Below are 23926 nucleotides of genomic sequence, written 5' to 3'. Positions count from 1 at the left end.
TTCCCCCGCCCAGTAGGCTCTGCCCAGTACCCAATCCTGTCCCTGCAGGAGGGGCAACGCGTGGCTAGGGCTGGGGGCTGTAGGCCGGGAACTGCCTGGCCCTGCTGAGCTGCCCGCGTTCGCAGACGTAGGCACTGCCAGGTATGGAGGCTTTCAGGGTGGAAGAGAAAACTACATCTCCCAGGGGACTGGGCCGGTGCGTTTCCTGCTGCAGAAAGAGGGCTATGGAGCTCATGGTCCTCAGGGGCCTAAAAGGCACCAGGCATTGAAGCGCTGAAAGAACTAGCAATGCGAGCGCTTAGCCAGGAGTGCGGCCGCCTGTGTTCCCAGCTGTTGCAATCGGGACACGGCAGAGCTGGGGGTGCAGAGCAGGACACGTGCTGCACAGCACAGCAAAGGTTCCACCGTAAAGAAAAGCTCTAAAGCTGGCCGAGTGCGCGGTACGCCCTTTCTCTTGATGTGTTGCAGCCTGAAACATATGCAGACATAAATAACTTCAAAAGCTCAGGAGGAGAGACGTGGTTCAGTTTTTTTCAATAGCCCCGGGAGCTCTACAATCCTAAAGTTGCAATGCCTGGACCTGTTCTGTCAGTCAGGTGATGGCAAAGTCAGGGATTATTGGACATGCATAAATACTTACAATACTGTATATACATATACATGCTCTTACTAAAGCTGTGTTTTTCTGTGAGCAGCTCTCTGTTCTCCCAGTTAGGAATTCTGCATTTTTTTCAAATGCTTAATATTTGAGACACCCAAAGGCCTGATTTTTATTGTTCAGGCCCTAAATATCTCGAGATAAGCACCCAAAATTAGTGATCTTTATTTAAAATTTTTGGCAGTAAACTGTTTTTCTCATTTTTCCGAAATATAAAATGGGGAAACAGTATTTATCTATTTCACAGTGGTGTTATGAGGCTTAAATTCTCAGTCTTGCAAGTTCTTGTGTGCAACTGTACCTGTGCAGAGTCCTATTGACTTCAAGTCAGAGATCTTCTTGTGCAGTTACTTATAAGATCAGGGCCTACTTCATTAAAGAGACAACAACAACTTAAAAATCACATATGTCTGAACTTTTTTTACCTGATGTTGTTATAGGTAACACCTAAATTGACTACAAATGAAAGATACAACAGAACAAATATTCTGTCTTTTCAGTTTATGTACTCTGTGCAATGCACAACACTTTATGTACAGTCACTTGCACTGTTTCCTCTGCATAGTCTGTCACCAGTCCTGCATTGTGATCAGTTTTTCTAATAGCAGACTCCCTTTGTTGATCACAATGTAGGATCAAGAGTCCAAACAAATATGCAGATGAAAACTTGATAAATTTTAAAACAATTTATTCAGGTGAATAAGTTTTTGCAGGACTGGTCCCTTAGTTACTTCCCCCTTTTGTTTATGTCGTTCTTTCTCAAAACAATGGGGGAGAGTATTCTTTTTAAACATAAGAAAATGTAATTGTAAATCTAGAAAAAATTGGCAAAGGGCTTAGGAGAAGACGCAGTCCCTGAAACTACTTTTTAATTCATTTTTGAAATTTAATGACTTAAAGTTATATGTCATTTAATGTTTGCAAATTGCTGTGATTCTGCAAACCACTAAGTAGATATTATTATTAGTCCCTATTCCTTTGTTATAACTAAACTATTTTATTCTATGAGCTTTATTGCTAAGAACTTCAGGTTTGTTGCTTTTTAAAAAATCTAACACAGTTTGTCTTCTTTTAGAGAATCTGATTGTCTGCTTAGTACAGCTAGCTGGCAACTGCAAGCATTTTTTCTTTCTTTTCTCTTCATGGGTGTCGCTACCCTCTTTTTTATGTCTGATTGGTTAAATTGTTTGCCTGTCATTAACAGAAGCTAATCATCAAGAGCATCGGTTCCAAATGATGACCTTTGAAGATTCTGAATATTGTCGAATGGGGATGAGTGGCAATCCTTTTACCCAGTCATGGCATGGTGGTACAGAAGTGGGACTGTCTCACAAACTGTTGTAAAACAGGTACTGCATCCACCTTGCTGGCACATGACATATAATTATTTTCTATGAAATATTAATTACAGCCTGTATATTCTCATATAGGATAAGAGACAACTCCTGTGTTGACAGTGCTTTTCTTGCTCAGCCCCTGACAAAGTTGTTGTAATTGTATTGCACAACTTGGTAACAGGCATAAAGTATATGTGTTTTCAGTGAACGCATTTACACTAATATTTGTTTTATTACCTTCTTAGCATTACACGTGCACAGGAGAATATATCTTCTGCCTAGAGAATATTGTAAAGTTCTTTGAATGCTTTTGAACTTTAAAAAAAGATTATTTTTATGTTTAGAATATAATAAAGAAGACAAGCTGATTTTGATTTGCTGCAAAGATTGGCTGAATGGTAAAAATTTTATGAAAGTTAATGTTAAAAAAATTATATAATACATAGGTTGGGGAAAGAGTGTCTGTACATCTGGGTATGGTGCTTAGATTATCCACAAATACAAAGTTTGTTTTTAAGAGTCATTATTACATTGAATAAGAACCCAGTGGATACAGCTTGTCAAATTCAACTATTTAATTTAAAAATGAACAACATGTTTTGTGGGGGAATGATACACTTACACAATGAGATATGATTTTAGCAATAAGTTATATGATATCTGTCCTGCCTGGGGTATTGCATTGTGTATGGTGTAATGTTAGGTACAAGTCTGAAGGCCAAATATTGCAGGCTTGCAATGACCCAAAGAAAGGTAAGATACTGTTGTGTGCACACAAATCATTGTGTTAAAAAATTCCATCAAAACCACAATTTTATTTTTCCTTAAGTAATTCAGTTTATTATACAGCTAAAAATACTTGCCCAAAGTTAATGAGATATTAAATCCTTTACTTTCTTAGTTAATGTTCTGACAGCTTCATTTTTCGTAACTAGCAGTGTTTGCCCTCCCCTCTCCTTTCTCGTCTGTCCTTCACGTCTAGGGTGTGAGAGATTTTAAAGTGTATTTTTTTATTCACAGCAACTCACCTAAAGTTTAGAAATACTCTGATTCCAAGGTGTTTCTTAACCAGATAATGTGAGTGAGTTTTGAACATACTACTCTTCTCACCAATGTCAAGTAAGTGCTGTTTGAGGCACTGGATGGAGATCAGGTGGGCATATTCCACATCTTTCCATTTAGAAGAGAAGGAGCTGCTGACAGGATATTCTGCAGAAAGCTGCTCGACTTTGGAGTTTGCTCATGTCTTACAGGTCATGTTGCAAAGCCCTTTTTTCTGAATTAGGCTCTGGGGCGGGCTGAGGAATCTGAGTTTGGTGGGCTTTGGGATTTCAACTGAAGTTGAGTGCTTTGTGGGAATCGAGATGGGATGTTTTACTTATGAATTTACTGATAGGTTGTTTTGTTGTTGGGGAGGGGGAAAAGTGGTCACTAGTTTGTTTGTTGGTGCTTGAATTGCTGTTATGGATTGTGAGTTTAAATATCCGCCAGAGTGCCTACAGCCCATGAACAGTCATCTTTCTTTCTTTGTGTTTAGGAGATGCGTGATGGCAGGCATTAGAGGCGCTGGATCCTTTCTGTCTGTATTCCTAGTATGTGGTTTAGCAAGCAGACAATCCATTCATCAGAAAGTTGGTTGGCATATGGAACTCTGCTAGAAGCCAAAAGGGTCAGTGCGTGCCATACTGAAGCCCCCCTCCTACTCAGCTCTATTCTGCAGGACCAAACAATTATGGAGGTGTAAAAGCAATTACTATTAGCAGTTACTCCAACCAAGAGCACAGTATTAATGACAGATCCTTTCAGTCATAGACATGCTAACTCAGGACAAACATTTGTTTGGACATTTACGCTCTCAGCGATCACATTTTATGCTCACAGATAATTGCTTGAATGCTTACTCTTCTACCCGCTAGTTCCTATTGTGTGTGGCCAGGTGAAACAGTTTCACTGGAGTAGAGATGCCAAGTTCGTAGGGTCATTTTAGAAGTCTGTGTAATGTGTCTGGTATAAGGAAGGAATTGGTTAGCACAGACGACCAGGATCCAGGACCCCTGGGTTCTAATCTCAGCTCTGCTACTGATTTAACTTTTCTGTACCTCACTTTATCAGTCTGTAAACCTGTGTATAATACTTGCCTACTGTGATGCTTCCCAGGGGTACCTAAGGCTGTGAGGCACCTTGCTACCCCTGCCCTTAGCGCAAGGAAGCCTTGTCCTGTGTCTGCCATGGGTCAGCTCCACAACTCCACTGTCCACAGGCAACACAAGCACTTCCCTCTAGGTCTCACAGGCCCTACTATCACTCCACAGGTTAGTGATGGGCACATTCCAACCCTCAAGCCCTCTGAACCTCTGGAGTGTCCAGCCCCTGGTCCACTGGATGCTCACAGTATTCACAGATTCACTTCTTCCAATGAAACAATACACCTCAGCTTACCACTTGCACCTCAGATCACTGCTCTGCTTTACACACAGCACTTAGATCTATTTATAGTGAAATCAAGCCTCAGTTTATTTAACAGAGCATAGAGAATCAAGTGTAGCAAGTAGAAGTATGCATTCTGGAGCCTACACTTAATTAACCAGATACTCTCATGGCTTGTAGAATGTTGCTCACCCAAAATTCTTGGAGCGCTTTTCAGTTAGGCTGGCTGTGATTCTCCTTTCCTGAGACAAACTTGCTGTTGGTTTGCCTTCTAAGTGAAGAATTCATTGTGTCTTACTGCACTCCAAGAAACAGCAGACATGTCCTTTGTCTTTATTAATATACAGGACAGCCCCTTGTTGTTTGTTTGTTCCTGTAGATTTCTTCGTGTAGATTTCACATTCACTCAGTCCACACCTGGCTGCGTATACGAATAGGCATGTAGTGTGAGGCACACAGTACACAAATGGCCAGACAGGGAGATGGGTGTCAGTTACCTTCTGCCTGAAAGGAACATTTCAGAGGTATGTCACCTCCTGGTGACCTGCCTTAACTCCAAGACCGTAAGACCATAATTTTCAATATAGATACATTACTTCTTAAATATTATCTATGCATACATTTCATAATGATTATGATGACCAGCGGGATCTTGGCTCTTGGTAGAGACGTGGCATGCCCCCTTTTGGTGAACTATTGTGCAAATATCCAACCCATGGAATCCTTGTAAAACCCTATGCACCTTCTGTGTCCTCTGCCAAATTAATTTGGCATCAAGTGGTCAATGGGTCACACCTACTTTACAGAGAGGTTGTGAACCTTAAGTGATGTTTGTAAATTTCTCTGAGCTCTTTGGATGAAAGACACTACAGAAGTGTATATTATTATTATTATTTAATATTAGTTTATTATTGTTACCATTTTATAATGCCTCATCTTTGCAGCAGCAGTTGTATTGGATTCCCAGGCCATATTGATGATAAATTTTACTTTCTACAATTGACCACATCTTGATGCTTAATATTTTTATTTATATATTTATTTCAGTTTCTAACAAAGCCATGCAGTGCCTTTCCAATAGTTTATTGGAATGTGCATGTACATCAAATAAAATATATCACATACACATTTTCAGAACATTAATATAAAAGTCCAACCCATAACAAAATCAAGCCATTCAGCTAAACCAATGGAATAAACAAATCCCACTTTCTGCTTCAAAGCTGATTTCTTCACCTGTCCTCACCCACCTTGAATGTGGGGGGAAAAGAGAGACTTTGAAGCCTACTTTTATGGAATGCCCAGGGCACTTAAGGCTGCTTTGCATTGTCAATGTGATGGCCAGGATCTGTAAAACCAGTGTGGGTCACGTCAGACTCAGGCACCAGTCTTGGTTTCCTGCTCTGTTCTTCCTCCATGAGACATAGATCATGCTTAGACGTGCATTGCATGCTTTTATGGCTGTCATCGTCCTTTTTCTGCATTTTCCCATCCTCTTTCTGCCATTCTTCCTCTATTTCTTCAAAGCCCGTCCCAAAGACTGCCAGTTTTTCTCTCTCAAATTCTCTTTTCCAAACTGCCACCTTCTTCTAGAACTTCCCCTGTGTTCCTAAAGCATCACTCACCGACTGCTACTGTTTTCTAGGACCACCTTCCCAGTTCCTGTTAACTTGTTCTGACACTGATTAACTGCTAAGGGTGTAATCAGCTCATAGAAGTTATAGATATGGGTAATGGTCAGGTAGATTAACGACCATGAATAATATCAGTTGTTAGCTATGGTTAATGAAATGTCAACAACGTTGGACCATCTCACAAGACATTAAATCACTGGATAAATAATTTAAATTAGACAATTTTTCACATTGTTGAGGATTGCAGATTTATACACAGCAAAGTGATATCTGTTTAGAAAGCTGAGCTTTTTTAGCAATATTACTGTCAATGAATTTGTAAGGAAACACAAGTTTTTAAAAATAGCAACCACCAGTCGAATGGATTACTATGAACACTAGCCAACTATGCTTCAGATTAGGAGATCAAGACTAAAAAGAGAGAGAGCCAACAACATTTCCATAATATTTGCTGTCTCTCCAGTAGCAGCTTACAGAGAAGCTTGTAGCTTTGTAGCTGGAAAGCTTGTCTCGCTCACCAACAGAAGTTGGTCCAATAAAAGATATTACCTCACCCAATCTGTATATCAGAATAAAAGAAAGTCAGTTATCTGGCTGCTGAATCTTGCTCATATGCTCAGGGTTTAGCTGATCGCCATATTTGGGGTTGGGAAGGAGTTTTCCTCCAGAGCAGATTGGCAGAGGCCCTGGAGGTTTTTCGCCTTCCTCTGTAGCATGGGGCCCAGGTCACTTGCTGGAGGATTCTCTGCTCCTTGAAGTCTTTAAATCATGATTTGAGGACTTCAGTAGCTCAGACATAGGTGAGAGGTTTTTCGCAGGAGTGGGTGGGTGAGATTCTGTGGCCTGCGTTGTGCAGGAGGTCAGACTAGATGATCATAATGGTCCTTCTGACCTTAGTATCTATGAATCAGTTATTTTTAGGAAAATGTACATTGCACTGGAAACACAGAGAAAATTAACCAGGGGACATATTTATCCCTGATCTAACTGCACTGAAATCAAAAGCCATGAATTTGGTTCATAAATCAGACTTCAGACAGATTTTACATAAATATCAAGATTCCCACACGCCTCTTCCACTGCCTCACTGATATACATCCTGCATATCATTAGCCACATCATTCACACTTTGTTATGCTCATCATTTGTTGTGACCTCTGAATTATCAAAGGCACAACTAACTTCTATATAAAACACATCAGTAGTGAGAGCTATGTTGACAGCTTGTTACTGAACAGCCTACAGCAGGAGTTGTGATTTAGAGGAGGAAGGTGAGTGCAGCTGGATGGTCCTTAGTGCATGAGTTAAGAGAGAGAATGGGTCCCATTGTGATCTCAGATAAGCTTGGATCCATTGATTTCACTGGAGAAAGTCAGATCAGAATCAGGCGTAGTATCTCTGATTACATCAGAGAACAGTGTTCGACTCCTGTGATATACAATAAGGCAATTGAGGTCCTGCCCCACCTTCTGCACTGTGACTGTCCAGGGAAGTGCATGCTCCTTTGAAAGTATTTAGCCATTGCTGCACCTGCCTCATAGATCCTGCAGGTGTTCTGCTTGCAGGAAGAAGGTCTCCAGCCATAACAGCGGGTGTGGTGTCTGTCCACAAGTGCTGCAGCGGTGCTGACACAATTTGATGCTTAAGCTTTACGAGGTAATGCCTTATCTGAATGAGACAATGAAAAGAGAAAACATATGAGAGAAAGGGGGGGAAATACCCCTCTTTCTTTAGGGAAAGAACTTTTAGGTGAAGTGCTGTCACTTTCAAAGGGTTGCGCAGTGTCCTTTTTTATTTAAAGATGGGCAGATTACATAGGTGATCATAAATATGAGGTGTTTAGATATAAAACTTGGGGCCTGGAGAATATTGTTGCATTGTTCAACAAGATATTTCAGAGGACTTCTAGAAATAGGAGTCACTTTGCCCCCATCACTGCTGTAAAGATGAACTCAACTCTGTAGTTCAACAATCTTTCACAGCACTACCATTATATGCCCAAGAACTACTTCCTGGGAAAAGACTGTCTAATCTTTACTCACGTGAGTATCCCTGTAACTTAGTGGACCTTTATTTCAACAGGACTTCTCACATGAGTAAGGACTGCTTTCATGAGTAAAGGTTGCAGGGTCAGTCCCCGTGGGCTATATTTTCAAAAGAGCTCAGATCGCATTTAGGCACCAAAATAAACCATGTTTTCAAGAGTGCTCAGCGCATTGGGTCCTTATTTCTTTTGAAAATCTGTCTGCAAGTGTCACAGTGGGAGCTGCTGAGAGCTGACCATCCTTGAAAATCTGGCCCTTACTTCGGTGCCTGTATGGGAGCTGATTTCTTTTGAAAATCAGGCCCAACATGGTTAGCTTGTTACAGCACAGTAAAAATCTAAAATGAAGTTAAAGAAATGCTTCTATTTTGTGTGAAATGGATGTCTGCACATCCAGAAACTCGATATTTAGTGGATTTTAATCTCACACAGTTAATATCAATATATCACCCTGATGAGGAATCAATGTTCTGTTGAAATCAGAGCAGAACAGAACTAATGCAGAGGTTTTCTCTGGCACACATTAAAAGTCCTGTGACCTGGGAAAGCCATAATAACAATGCTAGGAAAATATGGAAAGAAATTTGCTATGAAACGTACACAGCCCCGAAGATACAGCCGGGAGCAGATATGTATCTAGTCAGAGGTTTGGATGCTTAGTTAAGGATTTATTAGTTCTTCCAAGATCTGTGAACATTGAGTAAGTTTCATTTTGAATCTTGCAGCCTAAGCCTGTGGCATGCATCCATGGAGTTAATAAAGTGTTCCTTTAGTTGACATTCATTTTACTGGGTGTTCAGATACAGTCAAGGAGTTCGGAAACTATCAAAATTAGAGAAATTTGCATGAATCTTTGAGGCCATAAAAAGCTATATTCTCCTCTTTCCTTACTACCGCATAATCATCTAAATAAAAAAATATCAACAGGAATGTGTCCAGATACTGGTTTTTGAAGAATGTAATCAGAAACAAATGGGAATTCATCTAATTAAGTTGGATCGTCTTGCAATGTACTGCACACCATAATAATGAGAGACACTTTTTTAGTCTTTTAATTGCCAGTAGTAAAGACACAATTAATAATAAAAAAAAAAAGTACTATGTCGGCTTTTGATTTTTCCCTTGTGTCTCTTTATCGCTGGCTGCGTTTAAACCAGATGATATTGAGTTTACATAGATGCATTCAAAAGTAATGTAATGTAGAGGAGTCATTTACATAAATAGATTTTATGTACAAAAGCTCTTAACGCAAATCCTGGTGATATATATACAGTAATGACACCTTTTTAGCATCGGGGTTTATCCAGGCTGTGGAGGTAGGATGGGTCAGTGAGGCTGACTGAGTACAATGTGTTCCGCAGTGGTGCTAACCGCTGCTTCAAAAAGGAAGAAGCAGCATGAGATCTGTGAACAGCAGCCCTACAAATGGGCTGAGAGGCTGGCCACATCTGCAGGTTTCTAAGCCAGGCCTCCTTAGAGCTGACAATTTCATTCAGCAGCTTTATTTTGTGGGTCCCTCACGTACTTCCCAATCTTGCACCCATTAAAATCAATGGGCAAACTCCAGTTGGCTTTGATGGTGCAGAATCAGATGCTAATAAGAAAGCATTGCCCCGTGAGTGAGCTGGGGGAAAAGCAGCTCTCTGCCCTCTCCCCCACATCTCACCTTCAAATGACTGGACAAGATTTTGCTCTCAGTGTCCAAGGAAAGGAGCCATTGTACACTCACTAGGATTTGCTTCATAATTGTCATCAACTGCCAACATTTACAGTCTGACTTTTATATTTGTCTCACAGTCCATGTATGTTACTCCCATTAACACTCATGTCAGGAAGAGAGCGTATACAGTACTTTGCTTGCTTTCAGAGACCTGCAATATAGAAATACATTTGTGTTACTGTAGGTCATGATTCTACTCCCGTTGACGTCAACGGGAGTTTTGCAATGGATTTCAGTGGCATAGGATCAGGCCTGTAGGTTTTTACATTTATTCTTGGTTCATGAAAAGTTTAAGTGCAGGGCTCCCATTGCTTCTGCTGTGTCACCTAGTAGTTGTAGGATTTAAATAAAGGTATTATCCTATTCCTTTATTCAAGTGAGAATTCCCTGCTTTAAAAATAGTGATCAGATTCTCCTTACTCACACCAGAGTCACACTGGTGAAACTCCACGGACTTCATTTGAGGTACTTGAGATTGACACTAGAAGCGAATCAGGCCCTGGGCCTCATTTATCCCATGTCCCAGAGTATCATGACCGCATTTGTACTGTAGTTGGTACATACATCTTTCACTTAAAGCTTTGAAAATATGCCTCTTAGGAACCAGAATCTCCTGTTTAGGGAAAATAACGGCACAAATTCTAGTAGAAAGATGTATGAATTCTCTTCAGGAAGCACTGCATTGCAAGGTGGCAAGTTTTTCTCTGAAAATCAGTTATTATTTGGTGTAAGAATGGTACAATTGGGCCCTTTGTAGGAGAGCTGGTACTCTACAGCATTCAAGGGTCTGGATTCTCTACTGCCTTGCGCTGTGTAGAGTCATTTGCCTAGTTTACGTTATACAGTGTAAAATGCTGCTAAATCAGAACGGTCAAATGTTACCCTCCTTTTGTGCAGGTGTAAATACAACTACATAAGGTGCAAGGCAATACAGAATGTGACACTGGAAGTTCTGCAACTGATCCCACTGCAGGGGATTGCTGTGAGCGTTGTGGGCCGTTAGTCTGCCAGCACACTGGGTGCATCATGAGTTTGGAGGCCAGCACTGTAGGTACTTCAAGTACTCAGCTCTACCTGCCGTAGCTCTCGCTGGGTTCCCTTAAACAGTTGCACCATTTTTTTTTCTGTAAGGGGGTTGCTCTCTTAGGGCTGCCAGAAATAAAAGGCGCACATACCCTATGCGCAGTTACAATCAATGACCAAAACAATCGTTCCTAACCCAGCCCCTGTGGGCAGCTCAATCCTGGGGTCTCAAGGCAAGAGTTTTGTCTCTTGGAACCTGTCTCATGCTGGCGTCCTGCCTGCAGGCCACTGCCCTGGATTCTCCTGTTGTGCTTTCTTAGCCCTTTAGCTCTCATGCTGCTGCGGCAACCTGCAGTCTGCTGTTCTTGCTCTCACCTAGCTGTCAGCTCTCTCGGGACACCTTTTCTTTTCCTGGACACTGAGGATTAGAGGAACCCTCTACTGGCTGGATGTTGATATGGAGGGTAACACAGTGCCCAGTAATGAATGCTACACTCACAAGGTCATTACTTTTGTAATAAATGAGTGACACACAGGAGTGCTGGTTAGAGACTCATCTTTATTTTCTGTCATCAATCACTTGACTTGGGCCAATATCACAGAGGTTAATATTCCTGTCATATGACTGGAGTCTGTGTCCACTGAAGTAATATATACAGAGGTGACATTGGGAGTTGCCATGGAAACTCTTGGCTTGCATTCATATATGCCTTTGAGTTCTAGAATTGGGAGCTGGTTGGTGGCAGGTTAAATTGGCCAGGTGCTAGAGCTAAAGGTGGATTTTGCTTTTAGCTCAGAGAGTGAGCTCTGAAGAAAGAGTATTAGAGATCTGTGAATCCCCCAGATCCTATGAGCGCCACTGAGGTAAATATCTTGGAGAAAACGTGGCTTGAAGTTTTGAGGACAGAGTAATTGCTGGAGAGACCAGGTTATTTATTACACAAGCCTCTATCTATTGGCATTGGGAGGACTGAAGAAAGGGATTCTATTCTTTGTTTTTAATACTAGGACATATTTAGTACATTTTGTTTGTCTGCTATTGGATTCTTTTCATTTTGTTGTGTGTAAATACTGGTTTGAACACATTTCTCTTTTGTTCTGTCTTCCCTAGTCGGAGTGCTGCTTGTTAGAAAAATGAACTAATGGGGATAAGTAACCTGTTTTGGTCTGCCGCTGAAACAGGATCCATTTTAAATTAAGGCCTTGGAGGGATACCGTGGAACTCTGTTTGCAAGAGTTATAACAAAAGTGAGTGGAGCTGGCAGCATATAAATCAGCAAGCAAACCCTTCAATCCACACTTGTTACTCACAGAACCAGTAACTGCCAACACTATTTATTTTGGTGAAAAAATTACTGGACCAGATTATGCTCTCATTGCTCTGGTGTAGATCCAAAGTATCTTTGTTGACTTCAGTGGGATTGCTTTATATTTAAACCAGAGCAAATGAGATCAGAATCCAATCCATTGACAATAGTTCCTTCTTGGCCTGCGTGTATTGGGACTGAAATCAGCTTTTATATATATGTATGATTTATAAAAGGTGAATTTAATGTTTGATTGGTGTTAATACAGGTCGTTTGGTACATATTCTCTAGTCTGGCCAGGGTCCAGTTGTGAGTTAGAGCAGCCTCAGATAGTTACCTACTTTGTAATGTGGATTTTTTATTTTTTCATATAAAACTGCAACGGTGATGAGTTGTAACCACAAAGGGAAAAGGGAGTTGACTAAAAGAAAAAATTGCTCATTTATGTCACAAACATATCTTAATGTAACTAAAATTATAGAATTCTTTAGTATTTATGGGCAGAAGCTGAAAATTTTATTAGAAGCCTAGCTATATTAAACTCTATTCCTTCATAATAGAGTTTCTATTCCATAATTCCTTCATAACTCTATTCCTTTATGACCATCTTTTCCCATAACATATTTTGACCATCACCGCAGAAGAAAAATGGATGATCCGTTTGGAGGACATTAGAAATTTATTCATCCCTGGCTTAAATAATTTGGGGACAGGGAAGTTACACAAGAGTGAATTTGGCACTTAAGGTCAAATTTTCAAAATGCTTTCAACCTCTAAAACTTCTTTCCAGAGTTTGACAAGGATATTTTCTACTTTTGCAAACAGAATTTTTACATGCAAAACTAGTAGTTAGACAAAATAATGTTAGTGCAGACAGATCCAGATTTTTGCCTCCACAGATATGCAAGTCCAAACTGACAGGGTATGTTTGAAAATGTGCAGAGCGTGTTCTGTCCTTGAGCCAGAAGCACCAATCCTAGTGGCCCCATTGGAAAGTGCACATATAAAACAGTAGTCTGTGGCTTTTAGGGTTCTGCTTCTGTGTGAGCTGAGGTTTCAGGTTATGTGGAATAACTGAACAATGCACTTTTCTGTGTAATTGACATTATAGTATCCTCCCATAGAATATAATTTGTACAAACTGGAACAGTCATCTATTACTGTATGTAACAGGAAAGCATCAGGTGTTCAACAAGAGGGAAGGATTTGGGAAGAAAATATAGGGCAATAATATCTGAACAAAAACTTGTACAATTTTCTTTTAAAAACAGGTGTTATGCTTGCTACTACCCAGGCCTAACTAGCATTATCAGCATTAGATAATAGAAATAACTTGAGCAAAAGTACTGGACAGTTGTTTCATCAGGATGAAATATTCTCTGTGAATTTTGCCTACTTGCAAGACCTATGTTTATCAACTTGAGACATAACTATCTTTTTTCTAAACCAAGATATGGATCTGATTTTCCTCTCATGTATATTTATGTATGTGAACGGGTTCCCCCTTCAGCTTCTGGAAACCCGGATAAGCCGTCTGAGTGAGTTAACCAGTATACACAGTCCACTGTAGAACCTTCATCAAGTGTCATTGTGGTTTATGCTCTAGGTATGTCACCACATAGGAGCAGTTATGTGGCCTTTTATACTGCTTGCTGTCTTCTCAGGGCTATCCAGCTGGTGAGCTAATTACCTCCATTAGCTCATCAGGCTCCCTGGAGGTACAAGTCATCCCTTCACCTCTTCCAAACCCAAACTACCTGAGTCCCTCCTACTCTAACAACACCCAGTGCCCTGAGTGTTCTAAGTGACCAGGCTGCTGGCTTCCAAAGGGCTCAATTTATAGATACTCACAGCACCCTCTCAAAGTGTACATCAGGAATAACTCTGTTGAAGTGAACCGAGTTACATTGGTATTAAATGGATGTGAGTGTGTAACAATTCAGGTTTCATAGTAGCAGCCGTGAAAGCTTATGCTCAAATAAATTTGTTAGTCTCTAAGGTGCCACAAGTCCTCCTTTTCTTTTTGTGACAATTCAGGCTCTTAGCTTTTTATTGAGAGAACATATATATTGTAGCCAGAGTAAGGTTCAGTTTCACTTTACACTTGTGACTGAGTTCCTTTTTGATCACATACAATATATAGAGGTAGTGATGACCAGGATGAGGGGGAAGGATGATCTTGTGGTTAAGATACTGCACTGGAATTCAGGAGATCTGGCTTCAGTTCCTGGTTCTGCTACAGAGACTTCCTGTGTGACTTTTGCAAGTCACTTAATTAGCCTGTGTCTCAGTTCCCCAAATGAGTGTTTGAGGAGCACAGTTTCCTACCCTTTGGTGGTCTTGTCTTTTTAGATTATAAGCTTTTTGGGTCACGGGCTCTGTCTCTTACCATGTGTTTGTACAGCACCTAGCACAACCAGGTCACTGGGTGCTACTGTAATACAAATAATAATTACTGACTTTTCTTTGGATCTGTAGTCAGGTATTGAACTGAAAGGATAGCTTAGTGGCTAAACTTGCTTCAGTAGGTGAAATTGATAACATGGACAGTTCTCATGAGAAGTTCTAATTCCCTGTGTCTGGCACCAGATGACACACACTGAGATATCAGAAACATCTAAAACACCAATTCTAGATCCATTGTTCGTCAATCTGATCTGTGTATTTCTAAAGCATCGATCATCAGGAAATCTAGATGCCAAATATAAAATTAATAGTTTCACTAAATGGGCCAGATCTTAGCTCAGCTCAGGAGTAATGGGTGAAGAGGTAGATTAAACCTACTTTTACACCACCTGCTCTTGTGCTTCATGAGTTTTGGGATAGTGGCCACTGGATTTGTGTAGCAGCAGATCCATCAGCCCCTGCTTCCATTCCTCTCCTGGCCCACCCCTGCCTTGGCTCGGTCTATCCCCCAGGCCCTGGTGCTCAGAGTTATGCAAGGGTGTCCTTGCAGAAGTTGGTGGAGCATGGGCGGAGCAGACGTTCTTGTGAGGTTTCCCCAAATCCTGCCCCTCGCTCACCTCTGGTGACAGACCAGGCACTGGCAGCCATGGGGGAGGGCAGGGTTATTTTCCCTTGTGTGTTTTAACACTAACAATGCTGACATAAGATATTGTGTCGGCATGAGAGCTGGTAGGGAAAGTGTGTGAACTAGGCATGAGTTGTGCAAATAGATGAACCTATAGGATTATATGTCATTACCTTAGCATCTCTGCACATGGGATCAGAGAGATAAATAGGCACCCAAGGAAAAGCTACAAAGAAGGAATAAGAAGTTTTACTGAAAGAAAATCGCAGTCACTCTGGGCAATGTCTGCCTGTCATCATTGATACAGTAGCTATTCAGCAGTACATATATTGCTGTCTGCTTTGCAGAGGGAAGATCATTAATTACAAGGCATGGCAAACTGCAGTATACTTAGGGATCACGGGTGATGACAGGCTGACATCACCCAGAATGACTGCAAAAGCAGTGTGGTACCCAGCCCTACATACGGCTTTAAAAACTAATAAGAACTGTTACCCAAAATGTCAGCCTCAAAGAGAGCAGTTGATGTGTACATGGAAACCTAATAATTTTCTCTCTCTTTGTCTGTCTCTCATACTTATTTAGCTTTTGGGTAATTTAATTTCCGGTATTAAATTAAATGCCGTTTTCAAATCTCAAGTGCTGTGGGGATTTCCCATGTCAGCGGGATGCAAAACAATCCTGTGCACTTCTGCCGTGGGGAAGCCCTTGAGCGCGCATAGTGTGAATACAGTAACAGCTGTGAGTCTAGTTGAGACTGCCAGAGAACCTGGTGATCAACAATTTCTGGGAAGATTGGGGGCCTGTTTTGGGCTGAGGGGACACTATTGTGGATCCGGGAGATGAGAGGGCTGACCTAGGAAAATGGTGTGTGTTAGTGGGGCAACACTGAGCAATGGATGTCGCTGAGCAATGGGTCCAGCTGATCTTAGGATGGTGGGATAATCTACTGATTGTAGTTGGGAGAGTAGGCTGCAGAGCCAGGGCGAGAAGGGGTCACCCAGGGCATGGCCCAACTACTTTTTGACCTGCCACAGCCCAGTCAGGGCAAGCAATCCAGTGGCACCAGGGCCAGAAAAGGAGCAGGATGTTATGTGGGAAGGGCCCTGTCTGCATGCGGTGGTGAGAGCGAATGGGCTGGAGCAGGCCAGCCCTAAGGGACAGGAACTGCTGTGGGATAAGTGCAGTGCGGGCTCACTCTCCAACCCCTCCTCCTCCAGGGTCTCCCATCTGGGCAGGACCTGGCCTCTGGTGAGTCACCCCACAGTCCACCCACTTTAAATTGTGTCCCACAGCCCCTGAGTTGGAGGGAAAGAGAAAAGCGATTGTGGATCATATTGGGCTAGACAGATGGGGGTGAGGGAGGGAGAATCTGATTGAGTGGAGACAGTTGTAGTAAGTATCCAGACTTTGGGGTTTACCCCTAAATCAGAGCTGAAATGTTTGAGATTTCTCCACCACTGCTTATTAATACTTGAGAATATCTTTATACTCTCCGAGCTGGAGTGTCCGTGAATGCTGCAGATCCAATGTACTACCCATAGCACTGGAAATTTGCCCCTTTAGCTTGTAATGACCCCCTGTAGATCTAATACTTTCATTTGGACATGGAAGTGGCATACAAAATTATACTGTTCAGTGAAACAGTGGTTTTCCTCTGCTGTTTTTATGGAAATGCAAACTGATGATATCACTTCATAACTGGGGTGGAGGGAGAAAGAGGGGGATGAATCACCTCTTTGGTACTAACTACTGTAGAGGTCTTAGTACAAATTCTAAAACCCAAAATCATAATTTCAGAAACTTGTTAATGTTGCTAAGAGACAACGATGCGATCATCTGTCATACAATTTACTAAATCCAAGCACCGAGTAAGCAGGCAAGTGAATAGTTAAGGACATCTTACACTATCCACATAATAAACATGAACATAAATACTCAGAGCTCAATTCTCCTCCAGCTGCCTTGTGCATTCCAATAGTGCGCAGCAGCCAGAAAGTTGGATTAACTGGCTCCCGGAGGATTTCCATGGTGTAAAGGGAAGTCTTCAGGTGCCGTGGAGCCGGTGTAATGACTCGTTGAAATCCAGTACAAGGGGCATTTTTGGGGTAAGAGGGTATTGTGTGGCCAGCGCACCTTTATGCCCTGATGATGACCAGAGCTGGACTGACCTCTTGTGGGCAGCAGGGTGTAACTTAGAGAAAACCCAGGGTTGCTTTCCACCATCACCAGCCTTTAGCCAGTCTCAGGGTCAAGGAGATACAAAGGAGGCTTAGAATGGCCTTTGCCCATCTGCTTCCTCAGCTGTGGATCCAGGCCACTACTGTTATCAACCATAAAGAAACACATATTTCATCAAACACAACAGCCCTTAATTCTGATATGTGGAGTGTGTTTCAAGCTATAATTTGTGTATCTTGATTTTAGTAACTAATATTTTCTTTTTAAGGCTTACAGTAAAATGTGAAATATTATTAGTTAATAGATTTATCATTGGAAAGTAGATATTTTAGAATTAAGTTTCTTATAATGACTGTTTCCTGAGAGTGATGTACCATGTGTAACATTGTCAATATAAGATTTCAGAGATTATTGCTCCCAGAATTATTGGACAGTTTGTCACAAATAGCAGTGTCTACTCATGGAAGACAGAGGGCTGTAATAATATGATATTGCTAGTCAGACTGGGAAGTGTTGGTCGTGTTATGAACCTTATGTGCATATGCATAACTCTTTAATACAGTGATGAATGCAGTAGGAATACCTACACAGATACATTATGGTCTCGTATAGCGAGACCATAGTTCAGATTGCATCCAATTTTTTTTAACTAGGTCTGTAACTCAGTGTTGCACCTTTATTTTAGAACGCATTTTTGTACACACGCCATGGGGAATTTGAACCAAATTTCAGTCACTAATTAATACGTGTATGGAATGATCTCCACTGTGTATTTTGTGGTGTTGGTTTTTTAGGACATTTGGGAAAACTGGAACACTGAAAAAGCCTGATTTTTCTACACAGTGCACATTTGCTGACCCTGCTGTTGTCTGAGCAGTATTATTGTGACATCAGAGATAATCAGCCACTCCGCACTCACTCCCATCACTTCATTTGCCCACCTGGGGAGAGTCACTATTGGCCTGGTTGCCTTGGCAATGGCTGCCTTTGATAATTGATTTACCTCTGACTTCCCAGAACATGATTACAGGAGGGACTATAAGGAAAGCAGGCTGAGTTTGGCTAAGCGCCTGCTGTGCTCCTCTGGGTTTGTACTGGGTAAGTAACACCGTACAAAGGGTCATTGTGTGTTACTTTCCTCAAAAGGATTATATGAAAAATAAGATACAAAATTCCAGCTCCTTTTCATGGATATAGCTTATCTGCTTCTTACAAATTGGGGGCTCCAGCTTTCTAAATACCCACTTTTTTAAAGGTAGGTATCCTAGTTGTGAGTCCCTACTCCACTTTCTCTTACACAGTTAAAACAAAATGTCATTTAGAAGTTGCAGTAAAACTGACATTACATTTTTAAACAACGTTTTGTTTGAATATAGTTTCATTGCTTTCAATAGATTAGTCAAAATGGTACTCAGTGGTGAAATATGAAACTTCACAAAGATAACAATGGCAACAAATTACACACTGAAGACAACAAATGTATAAGTGCTTTATTATATAAAAAGATTTTCTTTCTTTTAAAAACTAAGGAAATCCACAAACAAAAAGCTACATTTAACACTAGTTAAGGTTTCTCTGATCTATAAATTAAACAATGAAAAATTAGGAAATACAAAGTTAAGGATTTAAAAGGATTAAAAGGTTGCATAGTCAAACACTCTCAAATTAGGAAATGACTGAATGAATATTGCCCATGCCAGTGCCCCTGGTGCGTATGCATTATGATAACAGCGTTAATTATATGATCCCATATTATTTATTTTACATAGGACCCCTCTTGCTCTTCCTGATATTCCCTTTTAAATCATAAGTATTACATTCAGTGCTTAACTGCTAATAATTCACTTGGTCCAGGGTCAGCCTCCTGGTATAAACTCTGCAAGTCTCCAAACTGATCTTTTTTCTCACTTAGTTTAACCTGACACACTACAGCTCAGATTCTGTACATGTACTCAAGCTTCAAATCAGGTTGCTGTTAAGGGAACAAACGCCTGTGAGAGTTTACTGTTTGGAACTGTTGGCCTTTATTTTGTAATTACTCTGGGACTATTTGGTACCCCACATCCCAATTGCAAATGAATGACTGTGGAAATGTGTTGAGTTGATTGTTTCTTTTTCACTTGCAAACACTCTGAGAATTTTAATAGCAATGTTGCATTATGTTTGTGTTGTACTCAAAAGCATAACTGAAATTGACTAAATAACCCCCAGAACAGGCTTCTATTAAGCTTGCTGTGTTTTTTTCCCCTTGCCTTTTCTATAATTTAATCTATCTCTAATGTGAAGGTAGTTATGGTTTCTGAATATCTACACTATTTTTCAGGTGTCCATTAAAGCTGCAAGAACCAGTGTGTGACCCCCACGCCCCAAAAAACACTCACTCTCGCTCTCTGTCTGCCACAACTCCTACCATCCTGGGGGAGAAACCTGCAGGTTAATATTGTTCTTTTTTTTCTGCTGTCAGTGCTTTAATCTCCATCTAATCATCTCTTTCTGTTATTACCAACAATAGTTTATATAGCACAGTAGTTTATCACAGCATTTACAAACACAAAAAAGCCCCATACTCTGAAAAATGTACAGTCTAGATAAGGCAAGAATAACAAACACAAGACAAAATAACCAGTAATGGCTAAGGAGTTGGGGGTCTGGTAGTTACTAATTATGAGCAAAAGGCAGGGAGAGGTTGCCTGAAGAGATAGGAGGAGAGAGAGGATGCTTGGCAAATAAGACCAGGACCTGATTCAATTTTACATCCAAATAGCTTCATTGACAGAGATGTTATTCCAGATTTTCAGTGATGTGAGATCTGAATAAGGTCCAGGAATAGTGTTCTGGGCATAGAGGGCAGCGTCATATATATGGCACATAGCTGAGGATGGGAAACAGAGACAAAAGGAGCAGCTGGTAAAAAGGAAGAGCAGAGGGAGCTGGAGTGTGAGTAGGGGGAAATGAAAGCAAAGATGTAGGTAAGAGCAGGATTATGTATGGTCTTGTAGATGACTGATCCAAAGCCTATTGAAGTCAATGGAACTTTTCCCACTGACACAGTGGGCTCTGTATCAGGCTGTAAGAGCTTGAATTTGATGCTATAAAGCAGGGGTGGCTAACCTGAGCCTGAGAAGGAGCCAGAATTTAGCAATGTACATTACCAAAGAGCCACAGTAATATGTCAGCAGCCCCCCATCAGCTCTCCCACACCGCTCCCAGCGCCTCCCGCCCACTGGCAGCCCTGCCGATCAGTGTCTCCCCCTCCCTCCCCACACCTCCCAATCAGCTGTTTTGTGGTGTGCAGGAGGCTCTCTGAGGGAGGGAAGTGGGAGGAGCGAGGGCACGGCAGGCTCAGAGGAGGGGGCAGGAAGGGGTGGAGTGGGGGTAGGGCCTGTGGCAGAGCCAGAGGTTGAGCAATGAGCACCCCCCGGTACATTGGAAAGTTGGCGCCTGTAGCTCCAGCCCCGGAGTCGGTGCCTATACAAGGAGCCGCATATTAACTTCTGAAGAGCCGCATGTGGCTCCGGAGCCACAGGTTGGCCACCCCTGCTATAAAGAGTAGGAGCTACAATATGTCTGTGCTACAATTGGGACCATATATGAAATAGTTGCCTTCTTTTGTCTCAGGGTCCTGAGGTTCCACCAAATCCATGGGTCATCAGTGTTCTGAGGGAGCTACTGATCACATGAGAGCAGCTGTCGGCAATGTTAGTGTTAGCCAGAGCTCCCGACACTGGACAACTGCAGGTCCTGCACAGTTTTAATGGGGGGCAATCAAGGGAGCAAGATTTTCCCTGAGGTCAGCTGGTGCACTCAATAAATATTCAGTCCTTCTGCTAGAGTTTATCCCCGTCCTAACCTTTCACTGGGGGCAGCATAAGGTTAATTTTGATGGCTCCCAGCGGGCCTGCCCAGACTTTGCTATGGGTGGGACGAGGTCACAGCTTTTTCCCCAGCCAAGCACTCGGAATGTGTATCGAGAGCTCTGCTTGACAACATTTAAGCAGTCCTGAAGGCAGACAAACCGATTACTCAGCTGCTTGCAGCTCTGCCGGATAAATTTGAGGAGTGTCTTGCACATAATGGGGAAAAAGAGACACATTGGAAATTCACTAATCAAATTGCACCTGCTAAGAAAACTCCAGCGTGATGCTTTAAAAAAAATTAATTTACAAAACAAAACCTAGGACTGGCAGCAGCAGTAACAATAACTTCTTTCAGAGTAACAGCCGTATTAGTCTGTATTCGCAAAAAGAAAAGGAGTACTTGTGGCACCTTAGAGACTAACCAATTTATTTGAGCATAGGCTTTCGTGAGCTACAGCTCACTTCTCCTAGCCATGGCGGCCTCCCAAAATCACACAGAAATTAGACATGACCTTACAATCACTCTAACAGCTACTGGTTAAAAAGAGATTCACAGCTCCAGAAATTAATTAGAATTAGCTGCTGAGGAATAAAAAGTGTGTAGGAAGAAGCCACTTTCCAATATAATTGTTTGGGAGCATTTTGAGGATCAGTCTTTCAGCCCTGAAAGATTAAAAAACACATAGTTCATTAGCTGATAAAAACATTAAAACTAAAATACTCAAGTGATGTTCCAAAATAGGGACTCACTATGTCCTGGATTCAGGAAAGCATTGCTAGTCTGGAAAACAGCTGAGCATGTACGTAAGAGATTCCTGATTAGTGTTAGATTTAAGCACGTGATTAACTACTTTCCTGAAGTAGGGCCTAAGACAGATCTCTCTGCTAAATACAGCTACCTCATATGTGACAGGAGGATGGCTAGGCTGGTCCACCTCCTCAGAGGGATTTGGACTTAACAGTTACTAGTCTTATAATGTGCTAGGTGTTTTGTCTGAGTGAGCACAACTTCAGGAATGGGCTCTATGTTTGGCTCACCAGTTCTAAGGGACTGATTTACCTCATCATTCTTAATGTTTGTTTACAATATAGTAGCACCTGGAGGCCCCAGCTGAGATTAGGACCCCATTGTGTAGGCACTGCACAAACACAGAGTAAGAGTTCTTTCTCCGAAGAGCTTCCAATTTAAACAGAAAAGATAGAGGGACAATAGGTGGAAGAAAGGAACTATCATCCACAGTTTAGAGATGAGGCATAGAGAGGCTGAGAAGGGAATCTGAAGCAGTGCTGGGAATTTAACCCAGATCTTAGAAGCCCAGTTCAGTGACTCATCAATGAGACCATCCTTCCTGTTCACTCAGAACTACTAAGCACCCATAATAAAGTCACCATGAGCTTCAGGTGCTCATTTTACTTGTAGCCCCAACTGGTTTTTGGGTTGTGTGCATTTTTGCTTTAGGAAGCATGGTAGCTGTGATTTGTTAGCTATGTCACTACTGTTGTAAAGATCTAATTATTTTTTCCCCAGATCTTTCAGAAATTCAAGATTATTATTATTATTATTTTATTTTAATTTCTTGAGTTTCAGAAGTCAGCCATGGACACAGGAAGAAAGGAAAGAACTTCAGCGGGAGTTTACCTGAGTGAAGAGTCAAGCCTGGACTCTCTGCATGCTGTTTCTGTACTAGTTTAATGAAGTATGGGAATTGATAGAACGTATTAGAAACTTCAGACGTCTTACTTCTTCCTGCCGCCCCATCCAGGTCTCTTCCCAGCTTTTCCAAGTCATTATCCAAGAATCATCAGAGAAAGCCCAAGCATCCCTTTTGCTCCCACTTTTGCTTCAGTGTGTGGGGGAACAGCACCACTGCACAAGATTCATGCATTCCCCTTGGATGAGTCTGATTTATCCATTGAATCTGTGATCAGTCAGAAATCCACAGCTCCTGATATGGTGTGGAACTGATGATCACTTTTCTATTCTTCACACTACTGGAAAATTTGATTTGGGCAACCTTGCATTACAGAGACGCATGCTCTCCATGGGGCGGCGTGGAATACTAGGCAGTCATGACAGTACCAGCCATCGTCTCCAGAGACCTTTAATCCCTGACAAATCTTTTCTTCTTGAAAGAACCTGTGGGTGGTCTCCCTTTTTTCTAATTTCAGTAAATTTGGTACATCACTTTCTAGTTATGCAGCTGATGCTCATGTTTGTATGAATAGCTATTAAAAAAGGGAAAGATCAGATGTTTGTTGTTTCATTTCCAACATAAATCAAACTTTGTATTCACATTTCAAATCTAGTTTTTAGCCCCAGGAATAGCTTTAGTATTGCTAAGTGTCTGGAGACTATTGACTACAGAGACATGTTTTTAAGCAGGCTATAATAGTTTCTACAGCTGTTAACAGTTCATAGAAGAATGGCAGCATTATTCATCAGTGTTTAAAATGTGCATGACTTGCATTGCACAGAAGTCAGATTTGGAGAATGTCAGAATTTTTTTCTGAAACTCTGCCAGGAAAGTCTTCAATAACTAGAGAAATTCTTTTCACTGGTGAAATCAACATGCAGCACATTGTGTTGTTATAATTGTTTAGAGCTCACCATGAAAGTTGTCTTTGTATGTGTGGATGTACGGCTAGTACTGTTTTGTTTTTATTTATTCTGCATTCTTTATTTTAATGTTCTTTCCTTTTTTCCAGA

The 23926-nt window shown here is 41.4% G+C and overlaps 1 long non-coding RNA gene across 4 annotated transcripts; it reads left to right on the top strand.

Moving 5' to 3' along the window:
• The first annotated feature begins 21 nt into the window (after positions 1–21).
• Positions 22–23926, top strand: LOC141990939 (uncharacterized). Of its 4 annotated transcripts, XR_012640298.1 has the most exons (6): positions 22–141; positions 1863–2007; positions 3016–3248; positions 3533–3664; positions 19686–19795; positions 22808–23926. It is a non-coding gene; the product is annotated as an uncharacterized LOC141990939 (long non-coding RNA). The 4 variants fall into 4 exon arrangements; XR_012640297.1 differs by having other exon boundaries at positions 3016–3664; XR_012640299.1 differs by having other exon boundaries at positions 28–440; positions 3016–3664.

The sequence above is a fragment of the Natator depressus genome, chromosome 7 (genome assembly GCF_965152275.1).
Source record: "Natator depressus isolate rNatDep1 chromosome 7, rNatDep2.hap1, whole genome shotgun sequence".
NCBI classification, from domain to species: Eukaryota; Metazoa; Chordata; order Testudines; family Cheloniidae; genus Natator; species Natator depressus.
Note: the sequence above shows the minus strand (reverse complement) of the source record. Positions and strands in the feature narration are given on the sequence as shown.